The sequence below is a fragment of the Haemorhous mexicanus genome, chromosome 10, assembly GCF_027477595.1.
Source record: "Haemorhous mexicanus isolate bHaeMex1 chromosome 10, bHaeMex1.pri, whole genome shotgun sequence".
Classification (NCBI taxonomy): Eukaryota; Metazoa; Chordata; class Aves; order Passeriformes; family Fringillidae; genus Haemorhous; species Haemorhous mexicanus.
Window position 1 is genome coordinate 9,701,581 of NC_082350.1, and position 25,808 is coordinate 9,727,388.

At 44.9% G+C, this 25,808-nt stretch overlaps 1 long non-coding RNA gene across 1 annotated transcript in view; it reads left to right on the forward strand.

Moving 5' to 3' along the window:
• LOC132331662 (uncharacterized) overlaps positions 1–25,808 on the forward strand; it is a 125,437-nt gene that overhangs the window by 40,284 nt on the left and 59,345 nt on the right. Inside the window, exon 2 of the long non-coding RNA XR_009487654.1 lies at positions 14,415–14,617. This is a non-coding gene — a long non-coding RNA (uncharacterized LOC132331662). The remainder of the gene's footprint in view (positions 1–14,414; positions 14,618–25,808) is intronic.

A 25,808-nucleotide genomic window follows, 5' to 3' on the forward strand; every position in this document is an offset into this window, starting at 1 on the left:
CTGTCTGCTCTAGGGCAATGTGTTACAAAAGCCCTAAGAAAGAGCCCTAATCCATATCTTCATGTTCTCCTTACCCTCCTGGAACCTACTTTCATGTTGTGCTTGGGCCCTTTCACATTCATGAGGAGCAGACTTCCACCTTCAGGAGCACCTTGGGAAAGGCTGCCCAGGAAGGAGAACAGGGTGTGCCTGAGCTGAGCTCTGCCCAGCCACTGCATTAGAAACAGGAATGTGACAATTTACAATGCACATTTCAGATGGGCACTCATCTTCCAGCCAAGGCCTTGAAATTTTTATTGAGGGAGCACAAATTTCTGACCATCTCACATGCTTCTGTGAAACAGCTCTTTCTGGAGCATTTCCCCTCTTCAGGAGAAGCCTGTAGTGCTCACTGGTGCTGCTGACAGTGCAGGCAGAACCAAGGGATCACTTGTGATCCTGTGTGGGTGTGACAGCTGGTCTACACAGTGGTGGCCCCAAGGGAGCCCTCACCATGACATTGCTCGGCTGAAGCTGAACAGGCTCTGTTCCTGTGTCACAAAGAAGCAGAATTTCAGCCTCACTAAAGTCTGTGAAGGCTGTCAGAGGGTGGCAACGTTTATCCCAAACCTTATCTCGTAATTTAGCTGTAATTGAATCCAGCCCTGAGAGCCTCAGTTTGGAAAATGAGAAATGGGCTGTCTCTTACATCTCTAACCAAAAGTGGGCATAAATAATTGATAATAGATCAAATTTGCTGAATTGTATAAAGGAAGCAATCTGTTTTCTTGCCAGCTGTTATGCTGAATAACCAAGAGGTTTTAGTGGAGACAGATGATGATGTTTAACATCAGTTCCTTCATGCACATTGTTCTTATCATTGTTTGTAATTTGAAAACTGTGCTGGGGGCTAGAGGAGATTAACAATATGAAAGTGAGTACCAGGGGAAACAATATAACTCTCTGAAATGAAAGAAAAACAGAATAATGTGTCTGGCACATCACAAGAGCCCTGAGGAAGCTTCAGAGCTTGTCCTCCAGCTGGGAGCCTGCCACTGCTTGTGCAGGGTCTGGCAGGGCTTCCAAGGCTGCTGTGCTCTGGTGCATTCCTACCCACAGCCCTCTTGTACACAAACTGCAGTGCCAGCAGCTTTGTTCTTTTGTAGAGAAGGTAGCTCTTCACTGGCCTCCAGATGTTTACAGCTGCAAAACAGCTGAACTAGAGATGATCTGCCTGATAACTTGTATTCTTTTCAGTTATACCACTTGGCTTAAATAAAAGGTTACCTCTTCTCACACCTAAGAAGAAAATAGTGAGGTGTAGATGATCATGACTGCTTGGATAGGAGATGAGTGTGACACAAATGTATGTCAATGAGGTGAGGAGGCTGGTTCCTCTCTTCTTGTCAGCCTTTTCCTGCAGTTAGAAGCTATTTTGTAACTTGCTTTCCATATGTAGTTTGGGGGCTCATGATCTTGAGATGATAGGAATCAAACATTTTCCGTGAGCATTATTTGCTTTTATTGGATCTCATTTGCAAATTAATAACCTACATTTAGTTTTTCTGATCTTAGGCTCACCTAACACATTCTTGAGCAAAGAGCTGCTAGTTTTGGGCTTCTATTTATGGTAGTCAGTATCACAGCAGGGTCTTCTGCTTCCACCTTATCATTCAAGACATCAGCTCAGTGGGTGAAATCCCAGCTCTTAAAAACAATGGGAAGAGCCCCTTCTGCATGAGCTGATTGGATTTCAGTCTTTGCCTCTAACAGCTGCTGTAAAATGTTTCATGATACATTAACCTTTCCAGCTCTGTCATTAGACCTCTGAATGGGAGACTCAAGTATGTTTGCTAATTGATAAGCAAACTCTTAAAAGTGCTCAGTTGGTAAGAGTGAATTTAAAAAACAAATAAAAGAAGGTGATGGCAAATTCAACCAGCTGAAAAGCACATCTTAAGGATGCAGCTGGTTTTGTTCAAACAGGAGGCTAGCAACTAGTGTTGTTCCATCATCAGTGATGGGATGTTCTTGTTGCCTTCTGCTGTAAAGAGTTTTGCTCTCATAAATGTCAGAGTTTGTGATACATTTAAAAGGGAAAAGGAAAGTGTGATTTTTATTTCTGTGGTCTGATTTTGTCAGGCTGCCTTTCTAGTATGCAATTTAAGTTGAAACCAGAAACCTTGAACACTGTAACACATTTGTTGACTTCTGTTTCCAGTGCTTTTATTGCTTCTCCAACATGTGTGCATTCAAATGAAAACAATGTTCTTTCAAAGCCACAGCTGCTATTTATGAGAGAAAGCTAAAAGGTGCTTGTAGGGAAACCTGTATTTTGTGGTTTCTTATTAACAAAGTCACAGTTCTGGAAAGCTTTGTGGTACTTGTGCTGAATTTCATGTTGCCTCTGAAGCTATCTTCCTCAAATATGTAGTTATGTAAACCCAGGCAACTGAAAAAGGGGGGGAATGGAGCATAATCAGATTAATTTGTGTATTTTGTTGGAGTTATATTGCTTGAGATGCTCTGATCAGAGAAACAGGCTAGAGAAATGTCAAGAAATTTGTACATCAGAGGCATACAAGTGCTGCTACTGCCTCTTGTCTCCCACTGCTGTGTTTCATGGCTGGTATTGCAAAGCACAGATTTAACCAGGAGAAAGCTGCAGTCATCCCTTTGCAAGCATTAATTTGATTATCTACTCCCCATGCAGCATTATTATGTATTTGCAACTTGCATGATGAATACTTTTTATGCTGGAAATAATTACTTTCCAAACTCGATTCCAATCACTTTTGGTCTTTCTAGCTGTGGGATGTTTTATGGGTGAACTGAAACCTCCTCAAACTATGGAAACAATCCCTGTGTGAGTTTGAGCTGCACTCCTTTGTAATGACACCATTTGGCTGGCTTTAGAATAGTGGAAATTGTTGCACAAAAATTCGCATTCTCTCTTCTGTTTGAAGTAACAATCTTGGCCTCCTGATCAATGGCTATTAGTATGTTTTGTGTGCAGCAGTTCTTTGTGCATAATTATACTCAAGGAGAGCTTCCCTAGCCTGTAAAAATTTTCCATATTTATTCAGAGCAGCAAAACCCACATTCTGCTCTTGAACACCACTGAACACCTCTCTGTCAGCCTCAGCTTGACTCAGCTCATCTTCCTTTTAAAAAATAATAAAAGCTCTTCTCCTATAGTCTTTTTTTTTGTCCCAGTTAAATAATGACCTAACAAAGGGAAAAAGCTGTGCCAAATGACTACTTAATCTGTCAAACTACTCAGAAAAAACAAACACAAATCTGTTGATTCCTTGCCTGGCCTGTTATGTTACATTACAGTGAATCATTTTTTTCCTGGGCTTCGTTCTCTTTTCTTTATTTCATGAGCAAGGGCTGGAAGAAGTTTTATCTCTGAGCATGGTGCAATACAAAGCCAAAGCAATATTCCCACCACTTAAAGGAAACAGCCAGATGCTTAAATGCCTGCTTGACTGAGGTGGGAACACTGAACTTCACTTCTTGTCCTTGGAGGGGAAACATTTGGGAAGGAATCCAAAACCAGATGAATTAAATAGCAAATCTCCTGTGGAGAGGCTGTTGGTGTTTCAAGATGGAATTCTGTTGACAGTAACAAAAGAATGTATTTTTTGGGTTTTTCTCTTTTTGAACAAAGAAGTTTTCACATTTAATTGGTACTTTTGCTAGATGGAGTTCAATTGCAGTGAGACATTTTGTTAATGCAGATGTTGTTGAAGGTTTTGTGTATCCACGTCCTTGAAGTGTGGTTGTTATAGCAACAGGCTTAACTATTAAACAGGTTTTAGTCTTATATCTGCTTCACAGAAATAAGGTAATTAGCTGTCTGCAGCATCTTTAAATATCATGCTAGCCAGTAAAAGAGATGAGTATCACTTATCCCCCTTAGTAAATTAGCTGTAGGGTATTATTTTTCCCCAAAGGCATTATCTCTAAAATGGGTCTGTTATTAGTCTGCCTAATTTCTTTCTGCCTGAGAGAGAATGTGGGAAAATAATACTTCATTTACATATGCAGTGTTAAAAAGTGCAAAAATGGTTACATTTCAAAGAGCTCACAACCTGGATAATTCCAAAAACCAAATTCCAACTGTGGCCTTTTAGCATTGAAAGTCTGAGCCAAACTTTGCATCTGCACTTCATAATTCCCTGCTCAGTGCTAGCTATCACTGCCATCACATTGCTCCAAGCCTGTTCTGCACACTGCTCTCAGCAAGGACAGAGTTAGACAAACAGTCTGGTGAAATGGGTACTTGTGAGATTCCCTTTGGATCTGCTTATCCCTTAAAATTACCTTGAAATTAAACTCCTGGCTGCTGTGTGAGCTTACAGCTCAAAATTTACCTCGCAGAATTATCTGTGGTAGGATCTGATTGTGGGAGCAATCTCTAAAATCTGTTTTTCCCTTCAAGCGCCAGGATACAGGAAGGGGAAGGTTGGGGAGTGAAGGGAGAAACTTTCAATTTCTGTTTGCATCAAAGGATGTTCCCCAGACAGGAATAATGCAGCTGTGGAAAGCTTTTTACAGGGGTTCTGCCTGCAGTGCTGCTGAGCCCTCTGCAGGAGCTCAGGTGGGGCTGGACACACTGGGCATGGGGCACAGGAACCTGGGGAAGGACAAGCCCTGTCCCTCTGTGTCCCTCTGTGTCCCTCTGTACCAGCTCTGGGGAGGACAGCCCAAAGCAGCTCCCCTGGACACTCCTGGGTTGGTCCCATGTCACTGCAGGACACGAAATAACAGGACAGGAACACGCAGCTCTCTCAAGGCAAAAAGAGAATATTTGATTTCTGACTCTAACATTTCCAGATTTCCAAAGGTGGCAGTGGATTGGAGGGTGACAGTGCCACCTCTCCAATGACACTGGACAAACCAACAGTCTGCCAAATTTCTCCTCCTCCATAAAAGAATGTAAAACAATAAGTTATTTGCATAAAGTGTGTGAGAAAGTTCCTTACAAAAATGTAAACATCAGAAGGCTTGGAAAAGCTTCAAAAAACAGGGCAGCAGTCCCACATGCAGATGATGGGGTGCCAGGCACAGGGATGGGGAGAGGAGCTGTGCTGAAATGCAAGGTTCAGCTGCCAGAAAAGGGGCACTGTGAGGTGCTGAGGTCCTGCCTGCAAGCAGCACCTCCTTAGGTGTTACAGCTCCCAGGGCTTCCATCTGACATCCAGCTTTCAGAGGCCTGGGCTTTCTTCTGGGTTGTGGGGTTTTTGTTATGTTTTGGGTTTTTTTTATTTCTTCTTCCGTTGAGACGTCTGAAAAAGGAAAATGCTGTTCAATGGAAAACAATTACTTGCAGGAGGAACTGAGCTTGCAGTGCAGGGTGTATAACAGATTCTGGTGTAGGGCCTTTTGGGATAGCTTTACTGTTATCCTGTCTCTGAGTGAAGCATTTAACTTCCCCAGCTATGGGGGATTGCAGCATCTTGGTACCAAGTCTTGTGGCTGAGGGTTTGTCTCTTGGAACCTGGATCCAAAGTCTGACAAATACAATGAAAAAAATCCTTCACAGTCCTGGGGAGAGCTAGGGAGGTGGGGGGCAGCAGTCAGCATGGAGAGGGGAGCAGATTTTGGGGGGATAATTTTTAAATTAAGAAACCTGAGTTTAATTATTACAATCCCTATTGTTGTGATCAGATTAGCAAATTAAGAAAAGCAATGTTGCATTATAATGAAATAACTGCTGGTTCAAAGAGAGCAGCAAGAGTTGTAGCTGTGTGTGCATTCTAGCATCTTATTTGCCCGTGGCACCGTGGTAATCGAGCATACACAAATGATCTGAAATTAAATTTGTGTAATTTTGCACAAGCTAAATGTGGGGGTTTTTTCTGGTAAATATGGCCCAGAGCTGCACCAGATATTGATAGTCTTGTTACTAGGTAGCATTGATCTAGTAGGTAGAATTGATCTACAAGAAATGTTAATGATATTGATGGATTTTAATTAATTATTTTTAATTAATGACCTTTTTTTTTTCCAATAAACTTCTGTGTTATGTAGTACTAAGAGGGGATCTCTGTAATGCTTGCAGGACTGTATGTTTACTCTCATGGCACAGTGCCTGCAATGTATCTCAGTAACTGTCTTCCAAAATTAGCAGTTTTACAGGGTTTGAATGGCTACAACTCATTGATTGTCATATACACCACTCAAATCTGTCTAGGGTTAAGTTACTGAACCTACAGTCCAGTTTTTAATGGTAGGAGGACAATCAGTCTTTGGAGACAATGTACTTGGTTTGAGGGGGAATTGAATCTTGGGTGAAAGAAGCAGGGTTTTTTTTTTCCTTTATTCCTCGTCTTAAAAATAGAAATGGAAGTCTCAGTCATGCCTTTAATGACTGCCTGCAAATTGATACCATAAATTTGTGAATAGTGTTCTGCCACTTTAGAAAGCAGGCCAGAGCTCATATGATATACTTGTACAATATGACCTTTTATTTTTAAAAAGGTAATTTTCAGCTCAGCCTCCAAACCCTGGAGCTTCTGGCTTCAGAACTGTGTAAGATTTGTTTTGCAAATCTCTCTGTTGCTCTCTCAAGCCATTCCTTCCCTTGTAGCTCATTTAACAGACGGGTGTGGCAGCTGGATGCTTCTTTTTCCCCTCATGAATCAGCCCCAGAGCTCAGGGCACCCTCCCGAGCTGCCCTGCCTGCCAGGGCCAGCAGCACCCTGCATCACCTGGCCCTTCCCTGGGGATGGGCTGTACATCCTCCTGGAGCAGCCTGGCAACCACACACTGCAGTGGCACCTCAATCACAATCACACACTGCAGTGGCACCTCAATCACAACCACACACTGCAGTGGCACCTCAATCACAACCACACACTGCAGTGGCACCTCAATCACAACCACACACTGCAGTGGCTCCTCAATCACAACCACACACTGCAGTGGCACTTCAATCACAACCACACACTGCAGTGGCACCTCAATCACAACCACACACTGCAGTGGCACTTCAATCACAATCACACACTGCAGTGGCACCCAATGGCTTCTGAAGGGCCGCCCTGAGGAGCAGCACAGCCGGGCTGGTACCCAGGGCAGCCGTGCTGGTACCCAGGGCAGCCGTGCTGGTACCCAGGGCAGCCCTGCCATCCCAGGGATGGATGTAGGGATGCCCCAGCTGGAGCAGAGATGCTGCCCAGCTCCCGTGTGCCCTCGGGCTGCACAACCCACCTCCCACCGGCTGTGACGGTGATTCAGCAGCAGCTCGGGTGACTCATGGAGCTGCCGAGGAGATTAAAATCAATTCCTGCTTCGGAGATGACAAACTGCCCTTTGGAGTCGCATCCATCTGGGCTGATCAGACCGGCCCGGAGTTGGTAACGCGGCCGCGAGAGGGAGCTCACAAATCCTGGGAATGCCACAGGGATTTGGCGGGATGGCCAACAGAAGGGTTTTAATTATAGTTATTAGAAACAGTTGCTTGTTTCTTACTCCAAAACAGTTTATTTCGTCCCTTATCGAGTTTGGTTTTTCCTGAAGTTTTTGGAAGGTGTTAGCAGATTTAACTGTCGAGGCAACCATATTCAGGCTTCATTTGTGATCATTCTGTTTGTTGTATTTTGGTTAAAATGTAACCAAATTCTGCTCTTCGACAAGGAAAAAATCCTATAAAAGACTGAAATGTCAAACATGGCCAATAAGTGTGCTCTGTCTCACTTAGCATATGCCTGTAACCCTCCTTTCCCTATAATTGGACTGCCCACATAACTGAGGGGGGCTATGTGCAAGGTTACCTCCATTCCTTTTGGCTCACACAGAGCTCCAGAGGAAGGACAAAACTCAAAAGGTCCCAGTCTTTGTCTCCTGTAATGTATTGTGAAATAACTGCCTGGAGAGCACACAGGGAAAAGGCTCTGAGCAGCAATCCCAGCCCCTAACTGGAGGCAATAGAGGGGTTTTATCCCCAGCCAGCAGGAGCTGCCCATGGGGACATGACAGGCTGGCCTCAGGTCTCAGTGACACTGGAAGCAGGACACAGCAGCAGCACAGCTTGTATCCCACGTCACATCCCTCAAAGGAACCCCAGACCAACATATACTCTCTAAATTACAGCCAATATTTAATCACATCATAAGAAATTGGATGAAGAAACCCCAACCAACCAAAACCATGCACTAAACTCTGCAAATAGCAGAGAGAGACTGTGCAGCTGGCATGGCTGAAGGGAATCATTTCTTATAATTACAATTTAAACCTTGGGAGGATTTTTTAGTGTTTGTGGGGATATTTTTCCTCTCTCTTTTATTTTTCATGTGCAAGTTAACTGAATGTTTCTACAACACCATAAATATTTCTTGTGAGATCTTAAAAATGGAAGGAAAAGATTGCTGTAATCCTCAACACTTCATGTATGCATGAAGCTCTGGAGCATTTCCAAAGGCTTTTTTTTTTCAACTAAAGTCTCTAAAAGTCTCTAACTGGCCTCTCCCTGAGATTATTCGCATCTATGAGTCTGATGTATTTCCCTCTGTGGCACTCCCAGTTTGCTCCTTGTTTGCAGCTGAGGATCTGGCTGGCTTTGAGTGATTCTCAGCAGGATGAAGCTCCTCTGACGTCCTGTAAAGAAGGAACCCTCTTGCTGCTATAGATCTATTTATTGAACAATCGGGAAGATGCCTTAAAAGCCTTTATTTCCTCTGGCTGCAGCTTCCACACAAGTCAGCAGGCTCATTAAATAACCATTTCAGTGATATACACTTGGGGGTGCATTTCCCCTGTGCTGCCAAGCCAAAGGGATTCTAAACATGCTGGAGTTTGATGTGGCTGGAGGTTGAAATGGGATAAAAGAAGGCAGGGTTTCCTTTGCTGGCTGTCAGCAAAGGAAGAGAGGGTGAGTGTTCTGAGAGCTCAGCAAAGCTTGAAAAAGCTGCAGCTAAAAGAGCACTGAGCTTCATCCAGTCCCCTCACATCCCAATGCCTTGACCAGTCCTTGTGCCCAGGCTTGGTCTCACAGCATGGTGCCTCTGAGGCGTGGTAGCCCCCACTAGAAATGGGATCTCCCAGTGCCTAGGGACCAGAATAGTCCTTCCTTTCCCATAACTCATGTTGCCTTAGTGAAATCATGGATACAGCTTTTTACAGCCAGCCCCTGGGGCCCAAACCACTTGCTTCTTCTGCACCTATATGGTGACATCCTGTGCATTGTCCTTTAGCTGCACCCCAAGTTCATCCCCTCCACTGAGCAGATCCCCATGTGGTTTTCCCAGTCAGACCTGAGGTATGCACAGGCTGTGTTGGATTTGCTCTCTGCTGTGTAATCTGTACTCCCTTGGCATGAACATTCCAGTGAGACTGGATGACATGGCATAGGGGATTCAGGCTGTTGTTTCTTTGTCACTCAGGATTGACTTGTGCTGACTAATGCCTAAGAAATTATATGAACTTTTTACAAAGAAAAATGTGCCACATTGATGGAATTTTCAATCTTGCTCAAATGTCAGGCAATCTGCTTGCAGAAATTAGCGCTCTCATTTCTTGACTCCTCGACCTTAACAACCAATGGAAATATTGAACCAACCTTTTAAAACTGAGATTACTCATTTAAATCCAATTGGAAAACATGGTGATGGTAAGGACAAAAATGTCAAGGAAGTTGGGGGCCTGAGTTATATTTGCCAACCATGTTAGGCTTTGAAATCTGCTGATTTCCTGCCAATTACAAGTTTGGAGGTGTTTGTGGAGATCAGTTGTGTTGGCCTAGATGTTACAGGCTGATAGGAGCTTTTGTATTTCCTTGTGAAATGCGCCATTAGGATGGAACATGTTGTGCTCCTCTGTTTCTGGTTGCCAAGTACCCATTCTTCACAGCTGTACCTTGAGGCAGAAATTTAATAACCCTGTGATGTTTACTGTCTTTCCTACAGAGCTGCAAGATTTCTAGTAATAGGAGGGAATACAGTCAAACAGTGCTTTAGCCAGTTGGAGAGAGGCATATAACAGACAGGTTTTCCAGCTGGAGTGGTATGTATGGATGGAAATTAACTCATGTCTGCCAGTTTAGGTGCTGTTCTAGTATCAGTCTGACCCCTTGGGAAGTGCACTTTTGGGAACAAATGCTGTACTGAAAAGAAAGGGTATGACAGAGGACAAAAAGTAATTTTAAATTCAAAATGGCTATCTTCCCTGAACTAATACCTTATATCTCAGAAGATAAGTTGCCTCAAAGCTTAAGACCTGGGCAAATATCAATGCTGTTATGCAGTAATATTAAAAAAAAACAAACCAAAACAGTCATCTCTCTGAAAGGAAAAGTCATACCATTCCTATGAAAATGAATGCAAGGGATCCATGCTGTTGGAGCTGAGGAGAGCCTAAAAGCCAGCTACAATTTATGTTCTGTTTCCTATTACGAATTCTGTTGACTGCAGCTGTGGTGTTGTGGGATTTAGAGCTTTTACACTGATGGGGATTTGGCACATCAGAGCAGGAGGTATCTGCTGGTTTCCTGGGGAGATGCAGAGCATATCTGTGTGCTAGACAAAACAGAAGCACGTCGTACAAGGTTCCTGTTTGTTGGATGAAATCTTTGCCCTGCTCAGTAAGATGCTGATGACTTTGATACCTTTTCAATCCATGGCAGGGAGGTTGGAACAAGATGGTTTTTAACCCAAATCATTCTATATTTCTATGATTGAGTGATTTCCTGGCTAGACAATTATAAAGGTTTTCCTCTTCTTTGGACCTTCATGCATTGCCCTTGTGTTTCCAGTGAGCTTAGCCAAGAAGCCCACTTGCAAATCTGTTGGAAATCCAGGCATATTCACACCTGGAGCTGTCCAAGGACATTCCAGTTTGAGCTTGCCTTTCCCCACATTCTCATGTGTGAAAAAGCTGCAGTCTATTTCTCCCCTACATATTTGCAGGAAGGGCTACTGCTAATCTTCCAAATAAAATTAAATTAGAGCAAATTTGCACATTTTGATTTGCCTCAAAATCAGCATGGCAAAATAGCTCCCTAAAGGAAACAAGAGGTGTTTTTTCTTTTGTTTCTTAAGATGAACCCAGGGAACAAAGGACTGTCTTGCAATGCAGGGATCTCTAAAGGAAGAAGCCCACATTGCCAGAAGGAAGGAAGAAAATTCAGTGCTTCAAAGAGAGTGAGACATTTATGTTGATAATCTTTGCATTAAACATGACTATCTTCAAGCAGAGTCAGAAACCATGTGTGATATTTGAATTTCAGTAGAATACTCTTTCATTGTTCACCTGTGTTTTGTTTTTCCTCTCAAACCCTTCTCTCTCATCTGAAGTCTGGGATTTTTTAAAGAAATCTAACAATGTGTTCCCATCCCAGTTGTTACTGAGCACCTCAGATTTATGGGAAACTACATAGGAGCACTGTGTTCCTTCACATTTGTGGATAATTAACTGGCTCAACTATATTTGGACTTCTTTCAAACTGCAGAATTATTTACAAGAATGGTAGCTGATCAGGTGTTTTCAAAGAAAGTTTAGTAATAATGTACATCTACTGGTAGCAACTAAAATCCTAATTTCCTGGCTGGGTTTGCTCCAGTGTAGGAGCAAACTTTGCTCTCCAAAGTAGGATATTGTGGTGAGCATGCAGCTTGTCAACAGCCCTTCATGGAGGGACTGTGTTCAATACTCAATATATCTTCTAAGAACCCCATCCTAGGGAAGGTTTAAAAAAGGCTTATCAAAGGCTTTTGCAGGGCAGTCCTGTGTCTCAGATGAGAGGAAATCCATGGTGTCTTTCCTCTCACTGAGCAAGTTCTTAATCTTGGGAAATCTTTGCAAGAATTTATGATAACTTGAAATGGTCCCACTTTGGGTGATTTGGTGAGATATTTTATATCTCAAAATAGGTGGAGCACTTCCTTTCCTCTGAAACAGTGTCTAAGCCTTAATTGGAGATGAGATTATAATTAAGGTCATCTTTCCCACTCCAGCAATCAAAGCAGCTTTTCAAGCCCCTTTTTAAAGTACTGTCTATAAAGCTCTTAAAAACTCATAAACACATCAAAGAGTTAAAAATAACTCCTGTTGTTTCCCTATTGCTTTTTCTTCAGTGCTTTGAATTGCATCCTGTAATCTCCTGAATCTCTGCTCACAAGCCCTTCCCTTGCACTCTGCTAAAAACACAATCTACTGCTCTACCAACACATCCTCACACCTTGCTGTATATTAGCTCATCTTCATTACAGTATCTTTACCTGGAATTTGCAGCTGATCTTTGAGGCTTCCCAGCAGAATCAACGACTTTTTGCTATCAAAATAAATTATTTCCCAAAAAGCTTTTTTCCTTCCTGTGCTGGGAATTCAACACCGCCAAAAGTGAAACTGATTTATTAAATAATTTCTTGGTCACTTTGTTTGTAGATTTTTTCCAAGGTGATCTCTGCTTAATTTACAGATGTAAATGGCAAGCAGGGTGGACCTATTGTTTATTCTCTGGGTGTGTACATCTGCAGCTGGGAAGAATGAGCAGATGCGTGGGTGCTGACAAGCTCATGTTGCCTTAGGCCACATCTGATTTTCCTGAGAAGCTCTTGTTGCCTTGGGCCACACCTGATTTTCAGCATAGGTCTGGGGCAGGGGTTTGAAGCAGGGAAAAAGGGAGAAGTCATTTCAGCTGAATAACTCTTTTATCTTCTCTCTGTTTACCTAACTACTGTGCAAAAGCCAGGCAAATCTACCTTTTTAATCCTCTCTTGAGAGAGATGCAAAGAATAAAGATGTGTGTCAGGTTGTGAAGAAAAAGAGCAGTGACTTGGAACAATCCAGCAGTGTTTACCCACTCTGAACAGCAGAGATAAGAACAGAGGTGATAAAGAAACCCAAACCCCACATCAACAGCACAATATTAGAAGGGTGATTAAGATTATGGACCTAAGGGAATGTACATTGCAGAAACGAAAGTGGAGTACCTGGGTTTTAGGTTACCCAGGAAAACAGGCAGGTTGGACTGACCAGTGCAGGCACTGATGAGGCAAAGGGGCACAGGCTGATCCCATCAGTGCTGGGATGCTGTGCTGGGGTCGGGCACTGCAGCACAGGCTTGTCTGGCAGCAGCAATTTGCCTGATGGGAGCAGGGCAGCTCCATGACAAGCAACCAGGCAAGGGCAGCAAAAGGGTGCTGCTTTGGAGCCAAGTGAGTTTGGATTTAAATTTTGACTCTTGGTTTGTCTTTTCCCCTAAAGTTGACCCCACATCTGCAGAAATGTTTGTGTTTAATGAACCTGTGCAAATTCCAGTGGCAGTTGCTGCCCATCAGCTTCTTGGATCCTATATATAAATGTACACATGCTGTACCCTGGTCAGCTCTATTTATAACTGAACACTGTTGCTTTGTGCTTCAATGCTCTTAGATGGTAGCCAACTACAATTTACTAATCCATTAATTAACCAGAGAATTTTTATGTCTGGTGACATACTTTAGCTTTGCTGTTCAAGGAAGGAGCAACAGAGAACTGTTCAGATTTTTAAGGAGGCTAGAGTAAAACTGTTCTTGAAAATCTACATTCCAGCATTTACTATGCCCTTGAAGGATGAATTGAGGCCAGTTGGCAGGCTTTCCTCAACAGAGATGACAAAACTGATAACATTTTATAAGCTCCCACTCCATATTTCTGTTTCTTGTGACTATTCTTAGAAAGCAGAGTTTTTATGGGTGCTAATTATACCATTAAAATGCCAACTCTTCGTGTCTTCTGTAAGAAAATTGCTGTAAAGCTCACACTCAGTAACACTTCTCTGGATCCCAGTGATGGGCTGGTGGGTAGGTGTGACCCACAGAGAGTGAACACTTGCAGTCTGTCTAAATTGAGCAGAACTGACTAAAGCAAAGATGATGCAAGAAGCTCAGCACACCCTCTTCTCCCTCTCCTTCTCAAGTGTCCTGCCATGGAAAGGTTGGAGATCTCCTGTGCTGCAGAGCACATGCTAGGGCCACAGCTTGAATGGAAATACTGGGGCTTGTGCTTTCCTCTGTTTAGGAAGGAATTATGCCAGCAAATTTCTTGTTCCTTGCACCACCTCTAAAGTCTGGTGCAAAATAACTTCCCTGCACTATCAGAAAGGTAGGATGTGCTCCCAGTCCTGAGGATTGTCTCAAATAGGGCATGATATTTGGTGTTTCTAACCTAAATGGTGATAGGTCCTCAATTAGAGCCAACTGGTTGTCACCTACTCTTCAGTCCCTGACTTACACTTGGCTGTTAAAAGCTACAGATTTTCCTGCAGAGCTGTCAAGTAAAATGGCTCATGAAACAATGCCAGAGAACTTAATATGGGCTTATCAGCCTCTTTTGATAGGCTTGTGGCTGAAGCCTTGATTTTCAGCCCTGCTTGTGATGCAGACATCCCCTTCAGACCTGTTTTATCCATTTCTCATGTAGTTCTCTTGTTGTTCCTGTGCCTGCAGATGGTTTCCCTTGTTTGAGGAGATGGAAACACACATGCACAAATGCTATGTAGTGATGTAATGAGGCTGTCCAGAATAAAGCTATCACCTTCACAAGCCTGGAAGATGATTTGGATTGAGACAATGGACCCAGATGCCTGTGAGCTCCATCTTCCAAGACAAAGAGAAGCATGTACAAGGTCTCAGGAGCCAAGAGCCTGAAGGTAAGCCCATCTCTGACTGCAGAGAAGCCACAAGGCCCCAGCAAGGGGGCAGGGAGCAGCCTGGTAATGGCAGTATCTGTATCTCTGGAGAATGTTTGCCTTTTCTTCTTCTTGAAAAAATCTTGACATCATGAAGTACCAAAAAAATCACAATTAGTTCTATTAAACGTGCTCATCATGGTTACATGTACTTCATGACCTGATGTCTGTTCCCACATCATGCCTAGGGCAAACAGCAGGTCACAGTGGTTGGAGAGGGGTGGAGGAGGACAATTGCTGTGCCAAAGTGGGAGCCAGGCTGTCCTGTGTCTGTCTGCTGGAACAGCAAGCAGCCTACCTGGCTCTGCTTTACATCCAGCCTTCTTTTGTGGTTCCTGCTGCAGTAGCAGCTGTGTCTTGTATCAGGCACAGGACAAAGCACCTGCTGTGAGAGAAACCTCGAGAAAGAACAGCGTTTTGAAACTCTGTGCTGTTAAAAACTGCTCAGCTGTAATCCAGAAAGGTGCAAAGGGACCCTGTCCTTTAGGATGAAAAGCTCAAGGCAACACAAGGCACAAGGGCAGCCTGGAGAGGAGAAATATTGTCTTTCATTGACGTTTCTGGGTGAGTCATTCCCCTTCAGTCTGACTCAGCACCGAGCACGGCCACACTCCCCAGAACATCTCCCAGCTCACAGCAGCCACTGCCCAAGGGGCAGAGCCCCTGCTGGCTCTGCAGGGCACCCTGGTGGCTCAGAGGGTGCCTTGGCCAGGCAGCTGTGCCCGGGACAGAGGCTCTGACCCTGACCTCCCTCTGCAGCCGGGTGCTTGGCAAAGTCTTGCTGACATCTGCCTGAAGCCCGGGTTTTCTGGAATTTACCTGAAAAGCTTAACAGCAAAATGCCCAAATGAGAGAGGAAAACCTTTCTGTGGTGTGCAGACTGTTGCTGCTCATTCCAGGTGCTGATCTAGATCTTTCCCATTTGCTGGGAGAGGCTGTCTGCAAACCCCTGCCCATCTCCCGAGCAGCAGGAGCAGCTCCAGCTCTCGGGCTCTGCCGTTGCCATGGCTTTGCCCCAGTGTAAATGAGATCACAAACTGGCTCTCTGCCACTGCACATGGGCTCTTGTGAGAACTGAATTGTGCTTGTCATTGTTTGCTTGGGTGGTTTTTCCCCAGCAAGCCCAAGAGTAGCCCTGCTCAGATAATCCTCACCTTGAGGAAGATGTGGTGTTGATGTTTCCTTTAAAAAGGGAAAACAAAAGGAACTAAAATTAATTAGAAAACCAAACAGTCCCTAAATTTGGACACTGTGTCTCAGGGTGTATTTTCAGTGGTTTTGATTTCAGGGACATGCCTAATAACTTTTGTTAGCACTTGGCTAAACAGAGGGCTGAGAGGCACAAGGTCCAAAATCAGCTGTCCAGATCTGCCACCAGTAATCTGGATAGATGGGGGTAAGTGGCTGAATCTTTTGATGCAGATGCTTCCCTTGAAAAAAAACAAAAAACCCAAAAAAAAAACCCCAAATAAACAAACAACAAAATCCCCCTGTATGTAATTTTTCTATTTTGGCTCTTTGGATGGTATTGATGAGGCCCTGGTATGGCTCTGCAGCAGCCCTCTAGCAGGAATATCTCAGGCAAAATCTGCCTGATATCTAAAGTGCCAAGGGTATGAGTGGAGGTAGGTGAAGTAGGTGTAGGCTCAGCTGTAGGAGACATATTTGATGTGCAAAGAAATTTTTCTTTTCCCTTATTCGCCTGGTTTAGGTGGCTGGGAATATTTTTCTAAAAAGGATTTTTCCTTTCCATTTTGTTTTGTATAGCACTTATCTACTGTATGCAGTACATATCATACGTCACAACATTCAGAACTTGTATGCTGTGAACTAAATCATTGGACTGTCTGAACAAAAACCACTCCCTTTAATATGTTCCAATATCTTCTGAAAAAGTTAAAATTCAAATATATTTCTAAATGTTGCACCTCTAGAATTCTTTATGTGAGGACGTGTCTTCCTGTAAGAGAGTTATTTTTTATTTTCACCATCCTTTTATGGAGGTTTAAATTATCTAGAGTTATTCAATAAAAGCCACAAAATTGCTCTTTACACAATTGCTCAGAGAGAGTGTTCCATTATGTGGCAGTCACCCAGTCACATAATATCCCTCTCATCATAGCTTTCTGCTGCTTTTTCCAACTAAGTGTCTGAGAAAGTAAGACAAGTTCAAAATATTCCAGTGCTCCTGCTGGCCTGGGTGCTGCTGCTGCCAAGGGAGAAATTCTGGGTATTTTTGTGTGGTCCAGAGAAGCCTATTTATTAGGATAAATAATGTGGATGTGCCTCACCACCCTACCCAGGATTCTCTGACCTGACTTGCTTTCACAATTTCAGAGCATCTGATTTCCTTTCTATCCTGAGCACTGACTTTCTGACTCTCATATGGAAAAGGTGATGATGGTGATGATGCCAAGCACTCGAGACAGACTGAAGTCTAAGGAACTTGGTAGATTTTGAGGAACACTCACAGGTGTGAGCTTGAGGGACTCAGGTTTGGAGTTTAGTCCCTATGGGTCCTGTAGTTCTTGGATCAGACTCTTTGGTCTCTCTATGTCTCAGTTTCCAGCCTCCAAAAGGAGGGAATTTCTCCACTGCAGTGCGGTGCTGTGAGCAGAAATGTTAAAAATCATGAAGCACTCTAATTCTGTGGGAATGGAGGCTCTATAGCAAGGATGGGAAGAGAGCAAGAAAGGTTTTTACTTGGTTCAATTTAGTTTTTGGAAGCTGATGAGATGGAGCCATCTCATTTGATGGTAAAAATCAGAAGTTTCACTGATTTGTTGAGAATCAGCCTGGTTGAAAATTTTGCAGATGTTTCTATGATGAGAGCTTCCTAGACATGAGAAGAAGACTTTTCCTGAGTGAGCCTGTGCACAGTGCACCAGCAGTGGGAGGATTTCAGAGCTGGTCTCCTCATCCTGGATTCCTGCTGTGCCTGGTCAATAAGGGCTCAGAGATTTATTAAGTCTTGAAAAGCCCACAGGAAGGAAAAAAATGTTAAATGTGTATCTACCCCTGCAAATAAATGGTATTTTATGATACATCAAAGTTTTCTTCATGGAAAATTATGGTTTTACTTTCTATGTTTGCAGGCTGAATGCTCTTCAGCTTAAGATCTATTCAAGGGTTTGTTGTGCTGATCTGGCTGAATGAATAGTTTAATGATAGACAGTCAAACATGGCAAGAAAATATGAAAAGCTGCAGGTGCAGGTCCCCCAGCAGGGCTCTTTGAAGTCAGACTCACTTTTGAAGTGCTCTGTAGGTTTTACTCTCACCTTGCAGAAAGCCTCCTGGCTGGCAAGGAAGATTTTCTCCCTCAGAGCTGCTGCAGCCTGGCAGGTGGGTGAGGAGGGGATCTGCTCTTACCCACATCCATGATGTTTGCTTTCTGATTCCTTTCTGCTACTCAGGTTTCCCCTGGAATCCCTGTTACACTCTTTATTTGGTACTCAGGCTGTGGGGAAAGTGTGAACCACAGGCATGGAAGCTGTAGGCTGCTGTGAATTTTTCTCACACTACTAATGGAAATTCAGAGCTTGAACCCAGTTCTGAAAGCTAATTTGGCTTCATAATTTTGGCAGAAAATAACGTGTTAGGAGAGCCAAGGTCATCTTGCCTCGTGATGAAGAAGTGTGTGAGGTCTGAAGAGGCAGGGGGGGATCTCTCCTGTCTTGCATGGTGACTTTCAGCCATCTGCTTGTGAGAGTTTGTCCTCTGCAGTGCTGCAACAGGGCACGGGCAAGGTGAATGGGAGTGGAGAAAAACTCACCTTGTCCCCCTTCCCCTGAGAAGATGCAGCTCCTACAGCTGCACACCAGGGCAGAAATGCCACTGCTGGTACCCTGGGGGCCTGTAAGCTCAGAGAACTTAATAGTCATGGAGAAGGAAACAACAACAGGAAAGGAAAAGTTAGAACTCATGGAAGGGAAAATTATTTTCTCCTGAAAATTTACATGCAAAGCAGGAATTATTCCTTATTTGAACCAAAAATACGAGGAACGAAGTTGTAATGTGTTTTTCTCTTATCAGAATAGAAAATATTTCCAAATGCACTTATAAAGAATGACTTTTATTTATTTATTAATGTTTCTTGGATGAACAAGAAGGCAAAACATTTTTGGGAGGCTGTGATCAGAATAAAGCACAAAGGGTAGGCTTTATGCTGGACCACATTTCCAGGTTTTTCATCCTGTAGCTAAGCCAGGTGTTTGGAGTTTTGCTGCCTGCAGAAAACCAAGCTCCCTGCTGTGTGTGCCCTGTGCTGCCTTTGCCTGGCTCCCTGCACTGGCACACCTGGCTCTGCAGAGCTCCTTTCCTCTCCAGAAAGAAAAGCCTGCTGGGGTTCCCTGCTCCACAGAGGAGAGCCAGAGGCTAAGCCAGGCTTGAAGGCAGCTCCTCTTTCTTGAATTACTTGCACCTGAATGGAGCTACCTGAGCATGTGCCAGTTCCTGGGAATTGGGCACTGCCCAGCCTTGGCACCTTATTTATTGTTTAGGTGGTGCCTCTTCCTTAGGAGCCATGTTCACTTTTGGCTTTGGGTTAAGAATGTTCTAAGTCTTGAAACTTTCTCTTTTTGGTGGTGAAGGATATGTTATAGTTAGCTTTCAGCAAGTTTTGAGTTTTTCCATGAACTTTTTATGTCCTATTACTCACAGCAGTGTGTGAGAATATTGCATGTGTAATGAAAGCCATTTGGCTCCTTTATTTAATTCAACAAGCATTCATCTAAGAATTAAGAATTTTGTCTCTATATTTGAGAATCTGACTTCTTAAATAGCAGCCTTTGATATAATCAAGTTTTCATGTATCTTCAAGATCAAACATATCAAATAAATCATGTAAGTCTCTATCTTGCTCCCCAGTTGGCTGTTGATTGAATGTGCTAAATCTAAGCCCTCTCAGGGCCAGAGTTTTGGTCAGAGGCATAAACAAATGCTTCTTCATCTAAGAGCAGAAATGTTTGTCACTGGATAAAAGTTAGAAAATATTAATATGTGAAACCAAGCTAGCAAACAAAAACTGAAAAATGTTTTCCTGTATATGTAATTAGAGTTCTGCAGATTGTGGAACCCATCAAGATAAAAGTAATTGCTCCCACTGCATAGGACAGGCAGGACAAATTGGTTGTTCCCTATTCCCTGCAAGCCAGGCTTATGAATTCAGGTCAGCTGCTTTGTGTTAATTGTGTCTTGTGCTGACAGGTGAGCAGGGGAAAGGGGTTTGGAGGTGCAGACCTCCTGGGCTCTCCCCAGAGATGATTGTCCCACAGGCAGCAGAGCAGATAATGAAAAACCTGGCAGGGAGGACTGGAAGTGAGAGTGGTGCAGGTTAACCAGTGAGTCATGGAGTAATGCTGGAAGCAGCAGGGTGTTTGCCAGGATGAGTCAGAGAATGGAAGGATAAAGGTACAGGTTCCTGAGGCTGGGAGGGGTGGTTGGTGCCTGCCTCAAGAGCTGCCATGTCCTTGTGCTGGCTGTCCAGAGAGGAGGCAGCTGGGGAAGCCCTGGTTAGGACACTTGGCCTCCAAGGTGGCTGCACACCAGCAGGCTCCACAACAGAAGTGCTGTCACTGGCTTTAGCTTGACCTGGACCTGGGCTGAGATGTCTCCCCTTGGTGAGATGTTTCTGCTTCAGACTTGCTTTGCAGCACGGGGAGAGCTGACCTGCTCCTGTCTGCAGAGCCAAAGTCAGCTACTTCCCTGAAAAAAGTGGAAAATTCAGAGCAGCAGGCTGCAGGCTTTATCTGCCTGCCAAAATAAAGCTCTTGGGAACAGAAAGGCACAAGCCTGGAGGAAGGATGATACAGAAGCAATAACAATGCTGTCTCTGATCCTTCACCACCTCTTTTACAGCCTGGATGCTGCCTGATTAGGAATTTGAAGTGCTAGCTTTTCTTGCCCACGTTTCTCTTTGCCATCTCTCCTGTGGTGGTGCAGGACTGAGGTGTTGCCCCTTGTCTCATGCAGCTCCTGATTTTCTCTTTACAGCATGCCTCCCATCAGAGAGGGAAATGGACATTTTTCTAGCCAGTAAAAGAAATGGCAGTTAAATCAAGATACAGCAGAAGTGTGTGTCAGGAAAAACCCTAAAACATCTCAGATCCCAGCACTCCCCATAGGCTCAGATACAGTGGAGACCTGCTGGCCAGTGAGGGTCACAAATGATTGTGCAGGATGAGATTGTGCTCAGGATTTTCTCTATCCACGGAGTTCTCAGGGCTGTTTTCAGTGCCCTAAGCCATTCTACCTGTTCCACTTCAGCAGAGTGACTCCTGGGCCAATACTGAGGTGCTCCAGCTCTCATCCCCTCCCTACTTTCCTCTGGGCTCCTTTGTCAGCCCCTGTACCCATGGCCACAAACATCAGAAATCATCCTTGTCACCCCAGTGCTCAGTGGGTGCAGACTGTTCCCCTTGGCAGAGCTGGGTTCATAAACCAGGCCAGGGGAACTTAACCAAAAGAGGTCTCAAACAGTTCCCCAAAGCAGCCATTTGCCTCCTGACTCACTCCTTGATTCTGCTGGAAGGTAAGCTGGGGGACAGGGCCTGAGGGGGCACACAGAGGGTCCAGGGCTGTCTCATCAATGTCTCTGGCTGGAGCTGCTGCTGCTCTCCCTCCCTGTTGCTAAGGAAGGTTTCTATGGCAAAGGCCCACCAAGAAAGTGAGAATTAGAGAGAGTTAATGCTCAAAAGGGATGAGCTTGATATTATGGGCAGCTGGCTTCTACAGGGGAAATAATCTGCTGGAAAGGAAGAGTGGCTGTCTCAGGTGCTGTGCAGAGCAGGAGGTGCAGCTGGTGTGGCTGTCAGTTTGGCTCATTTTAATGTTGGTAGCCTGTGGTAAATGCAAACCATTAGATGAAATATTGGTTGTGAGATATTCTCATTACAGGATTGTTCTTGTAGGATGATAAGCTGCAAGCTTCAGCCACACTTCAAAAACTCTTGCTGTCCTGTAGATGTGTCCCCTCAGCTGGAGCAGAGGCAAATGGGACTTGAATCCCCTGAGTAAAAATGCTCCAGTTGAAGTGGAACTCTGCACGCAAGACATCAAAAAATCTTGGCATGCCTAAGACTTTCCAACACCTCAGAGCATCCTCCTTGGTGGCCTGGAACAGTCCCAGAGTGGTGTTTTATTTGTTGGAACCCTCGTGGCAGGGAGGAATGAGGAATCTGACTCCATGTTCTCAGAAGGCTCATTTAGTATTTTATGACACTATATTATAATAAAGAATACTAAACTAAACTATACTAAAGAATACAGAAAGGATACTTACAGAATGCTGAAAAGACAATAATGAAAACTTGTGACTCTCTCCAGAGTCCTGACACAGCTTGGCCAAAGAGTGAAAGCAACTCACAGCAGAATCCAATGAAACAATCACCTGTGGGTAAACAATCTCCAAACACATTCCAGACAAGCAAAACAGAGGAGAAGCAAATGAGATAATTATTGTTTTCATTTTTCTCTGAGGCTTCTCAGCTTCCCAGGAGAAAAATCCTGGGTGAAGGGATTGTTCAGAAAATGTGGCTGTGACAGAGTGGTGCTGGTCTGTCTTCTGTGTGTGCTGCAGAAGGACTTATGTCCCATCCCTTGTCCTCTGGGCTATCAGTGGTACCACCAGTGGTGCTGCTGGGCTCTGAGCCTGGTGTTTGGAGCCCTCCACAGGAGTGACTCTCCCACGCCTGCCCATGTTTGAACACAGAGTATCTCTTCTCAAGAAAGCATTTTCACCCTGTGCCAGCTGGAGGCACTCGGGGAGGCACAGAGCTCCTGCATGGGGGACCAGTGGAGGCAGGTCACTGGGGGAAGGGTACAGAGAACAAAAGGACACTTGTCCTTCTCCATGGTGGGCATCACACTCACATTTGGGGGTTTGGGTCATCTGAGGCTGGACCTGTCTGCTGCAGCTGTAACTCAGAGCAAGGACACGGTGGCTGACTGGCAGATGGGGACAGCAGGAGGACAGCAGCCTTGGTGCAGGAGGGATCCTCCAGTGCTGCAGCCAGAGCTGCGTGGGAGATCACCCCAGGGAGTGGGGTGAGTCCCAGCAGTGTCAGTGTGCTGCACTGAGGGCCAGCAGAATGTCTGGTTATCAGGGGTTGTGCATGGGAAATGAGCAGATCTGGGCTCAGAAACAGGGCTTCATCCAGCTGGATGGCCCTTGCAGGCTGCAGCTAACCTTGTATAAACGGACCATCTCTTCGAGTTTCTCACTGAAGTGGGACTTCTGAGATTGAGGATTGCTTCCTGACAGAAGGAATGTGAAATCTCATGCTACTGAAACCAGTTTTCCTTCTTCAGCCATTTCTCAGTGCTGTTGGTCTGCCACTTTTAACACGCTTTAAATTTGCTGGGGGGAAAAGGTATTATACATTGGTATCTGCTATGTCCTGTGGCTGCTCTGATTGCCTGCAGCCTGCCTGCCCTTCCAGAGAGCTCAGGATAAGCTGCCAGAAGTTCCTTTCCTTGTGTGGTACTGCTCTGATTTTCTTTCCTTCTGCAAGCCTATGGATGGTGCTGCTAATTCACTGACAACACGAACCTGGCCAGAGGCTGTCCCACTCCTTGCTCATGGAGGCAGAGTAAGAGGATTAAACTCTTGAGGTTAAATGAATGACCTGGCAACTCTGCCCAGCATTTCTGTCTTGCTCTGTGGTGAATAGATGGTGGCTGGCCTTTATGCAGCTGATTAGAAGAAAGTGGTCAGAGAAAAACCTGCATTAAGGCCAGCTGCTATTTTTGGTCTGTGTGATGAGAGAAATACCAACTCTGCCACTGTGCCTGCCCTCCACCCCTCCCCAGCTGGAGGGAGGCAGGGGCAAGCAGAGCCACAGGGGTTTCCCCACCACCCCCAGAGCCTGCAAGTCCCCCAGAGCCTCTGTGATCAGAAATATCCCTGTGGCCGAGCCCCTGTGCTGGTGTCCCTGCTCTGTGGTGCCAGACTGCACTTTTGGGGTTGGAAGCCTTGAATCCCTCTGGTGCTCAGCCCAGTGGTCTCAGCACCATCCTGCAGACCCAGCTCAGCCCCCACCCTGCTGTGCTGGGGAAGCATCTCCCTGCCCCATCTCACTGTGCCATGAGGTTGCACTGCAGTGAGCAGTGGCTGGAGGCTGTCCCTGCCAGGGACAGGGGCTGGACCAGCACAAACCTGGCCAAGCTGAAATTCAGGGACAGATGTGCTGTAACTTCAGCATTGGCTTTAGCAGTGCAAGGGTTGTTTGCACTTTAACTTGAAAGCTAAATACACTTCAAAGCTAAACTGACTTTAGCTAAGTTTTTACATTCCCTTGTACTGCTCAGAGGCTTTCTTTCACACACCTCTTGCACTGCTGCAGACCATGAGCATGGTCTCAGGGACACAGACCAAGGGCTTCTTCTTTGCTGCGGGGTCAGGAAAGAGATGTCACACTCAACTCACATTGCCTCAACATTACCTTGCTACAAGAGAAATAAAACCTTGTAGAGGAAATAATTTTCTCAAAGTTACAAAAGACTCCCTTAAAATGTGCATCCTTCTGATTCCTCGTGCTCTTGGATGCTCAGACTTGGAAAGGCCTAACTCAAATCCAAGTGGAAAGATTGTTGGTGGGAAGCACTTGGCAGTCTGTTGGTTTTAAGAGGTGCAATGAACCACTATAATGGTGTGCCAATCCTCCAAACTGCTCCTTGGGATGAGGACAGACACTGCATCCATGATCTGGGCTCTAATCTTTCTGACATCTTACCCAGACGTGCTTACCACAAAGAAGAGTTAGCATTTTTTAATAGGCATTGTTCATAATTTAAAGCTGTAGCTTAAAGACATTACAGCCTGCTGCCAGAGCTGTGATGTATAATCTGCAGAGGTTTACCCCACCATTAGATATTACTGCAGAAGTGACTTAAACCTCCTCCCTCAGTTAAACAATTCTCTAAATGTCATCACTGTTTACAGTATTAGCAGAGCACTCAGCAATGATGATCTGTGCTCTGACAGCCTGGGAGCCCCTACAAGCAGCAGCAGATTTACACTTTGCTGAAAACTGCCTCATTATCTGCAGCAGCAAAACTCCTCTCATAAATAGTCTGGTGTGCTCAAGCTGCAAATGGAGTTTGTGTAGACTGTAATAAAATCTACTTCCTGAATGCTCTCCTAGGTGTTTTAGCACTGATTTGTTCTCCTTCCACGCAGCCAGGGCTCCAGGTGACAGCCAGAGGCACTGGGCTGGGGTGTGGGGCAGGCTGGGGAGCTGCAGTGGGATGGGCTCAAGGCCACACAGGAGTGTCACAGAGAAAAGGGCTCAGGGCTGCCACAGCAAAGCAGGGCCACTGTCCATCTGCTTCATGGGTCTGCAGCAAGCTGGGGCTCCAGGCACCTCCCTGCAGCCTTGCTTTCAGCTGCTATGGCCAGACTGCTTTTCTACCTAACTCTGACTGGCTTCAGCTGGGGACATGCCATGCTACCTCATGTCCACACACACACACACACGAGGCTGTTAACTGCTAAAGCTGTTATTCCTGTTACACAAATTGTTCAGATTTCCCTGTGTCCTTCCCTGGATGTCCATTCAGAGCACTGAGTTCTTTGGTCTGGTTATGCATTAGATGAAATAGTTTTTCCTTCTCTCAGCTCTGTGTTTGCTGTTTTTCACATCCTTGATTGCTCGTGTGCTCTGAGATGGGAGGGACAGGACCTCCTGATCTGCCTTCTCTCTGTTCTCCCTGACCTGCTGTGCTTCAAGTTTGTTCTTTCTCTTCTATTTCTTGTCCTCATTTTCTTTTTTTCCCTCCTCAAGTTCCTGATCTGGAAAAAAAACAGGCAGCAGAAAATGCAAGAGGGGGAAGATCACTGCTGTTTACAGGAGCTAAAGCCTCTCTAGCAACAGCCACAGAGGGGGTTCCTGTGTAATTGGGATAAACACAATTCATTTGGGAGGGCTTTTTTCCTGAGAGATCCATTGCTTCTGGTTAGACTTGGCCTCTTCCAGTCTCCAAATGCTGAAACACCCTCCAGTCCCTTCTGCCATGGTGCTTGGGGACCTGCTGCCATGCCCTGTCCTGCTGGGACAGGAAGGTGGCAGAAAGCCCTGTGGCAGTGAGGCTGGCTGGGTACAGCAGGAGCAGCCCATGAGATGTGCTGGAGAGGCAGGGGTGTGTGGGGCAGTG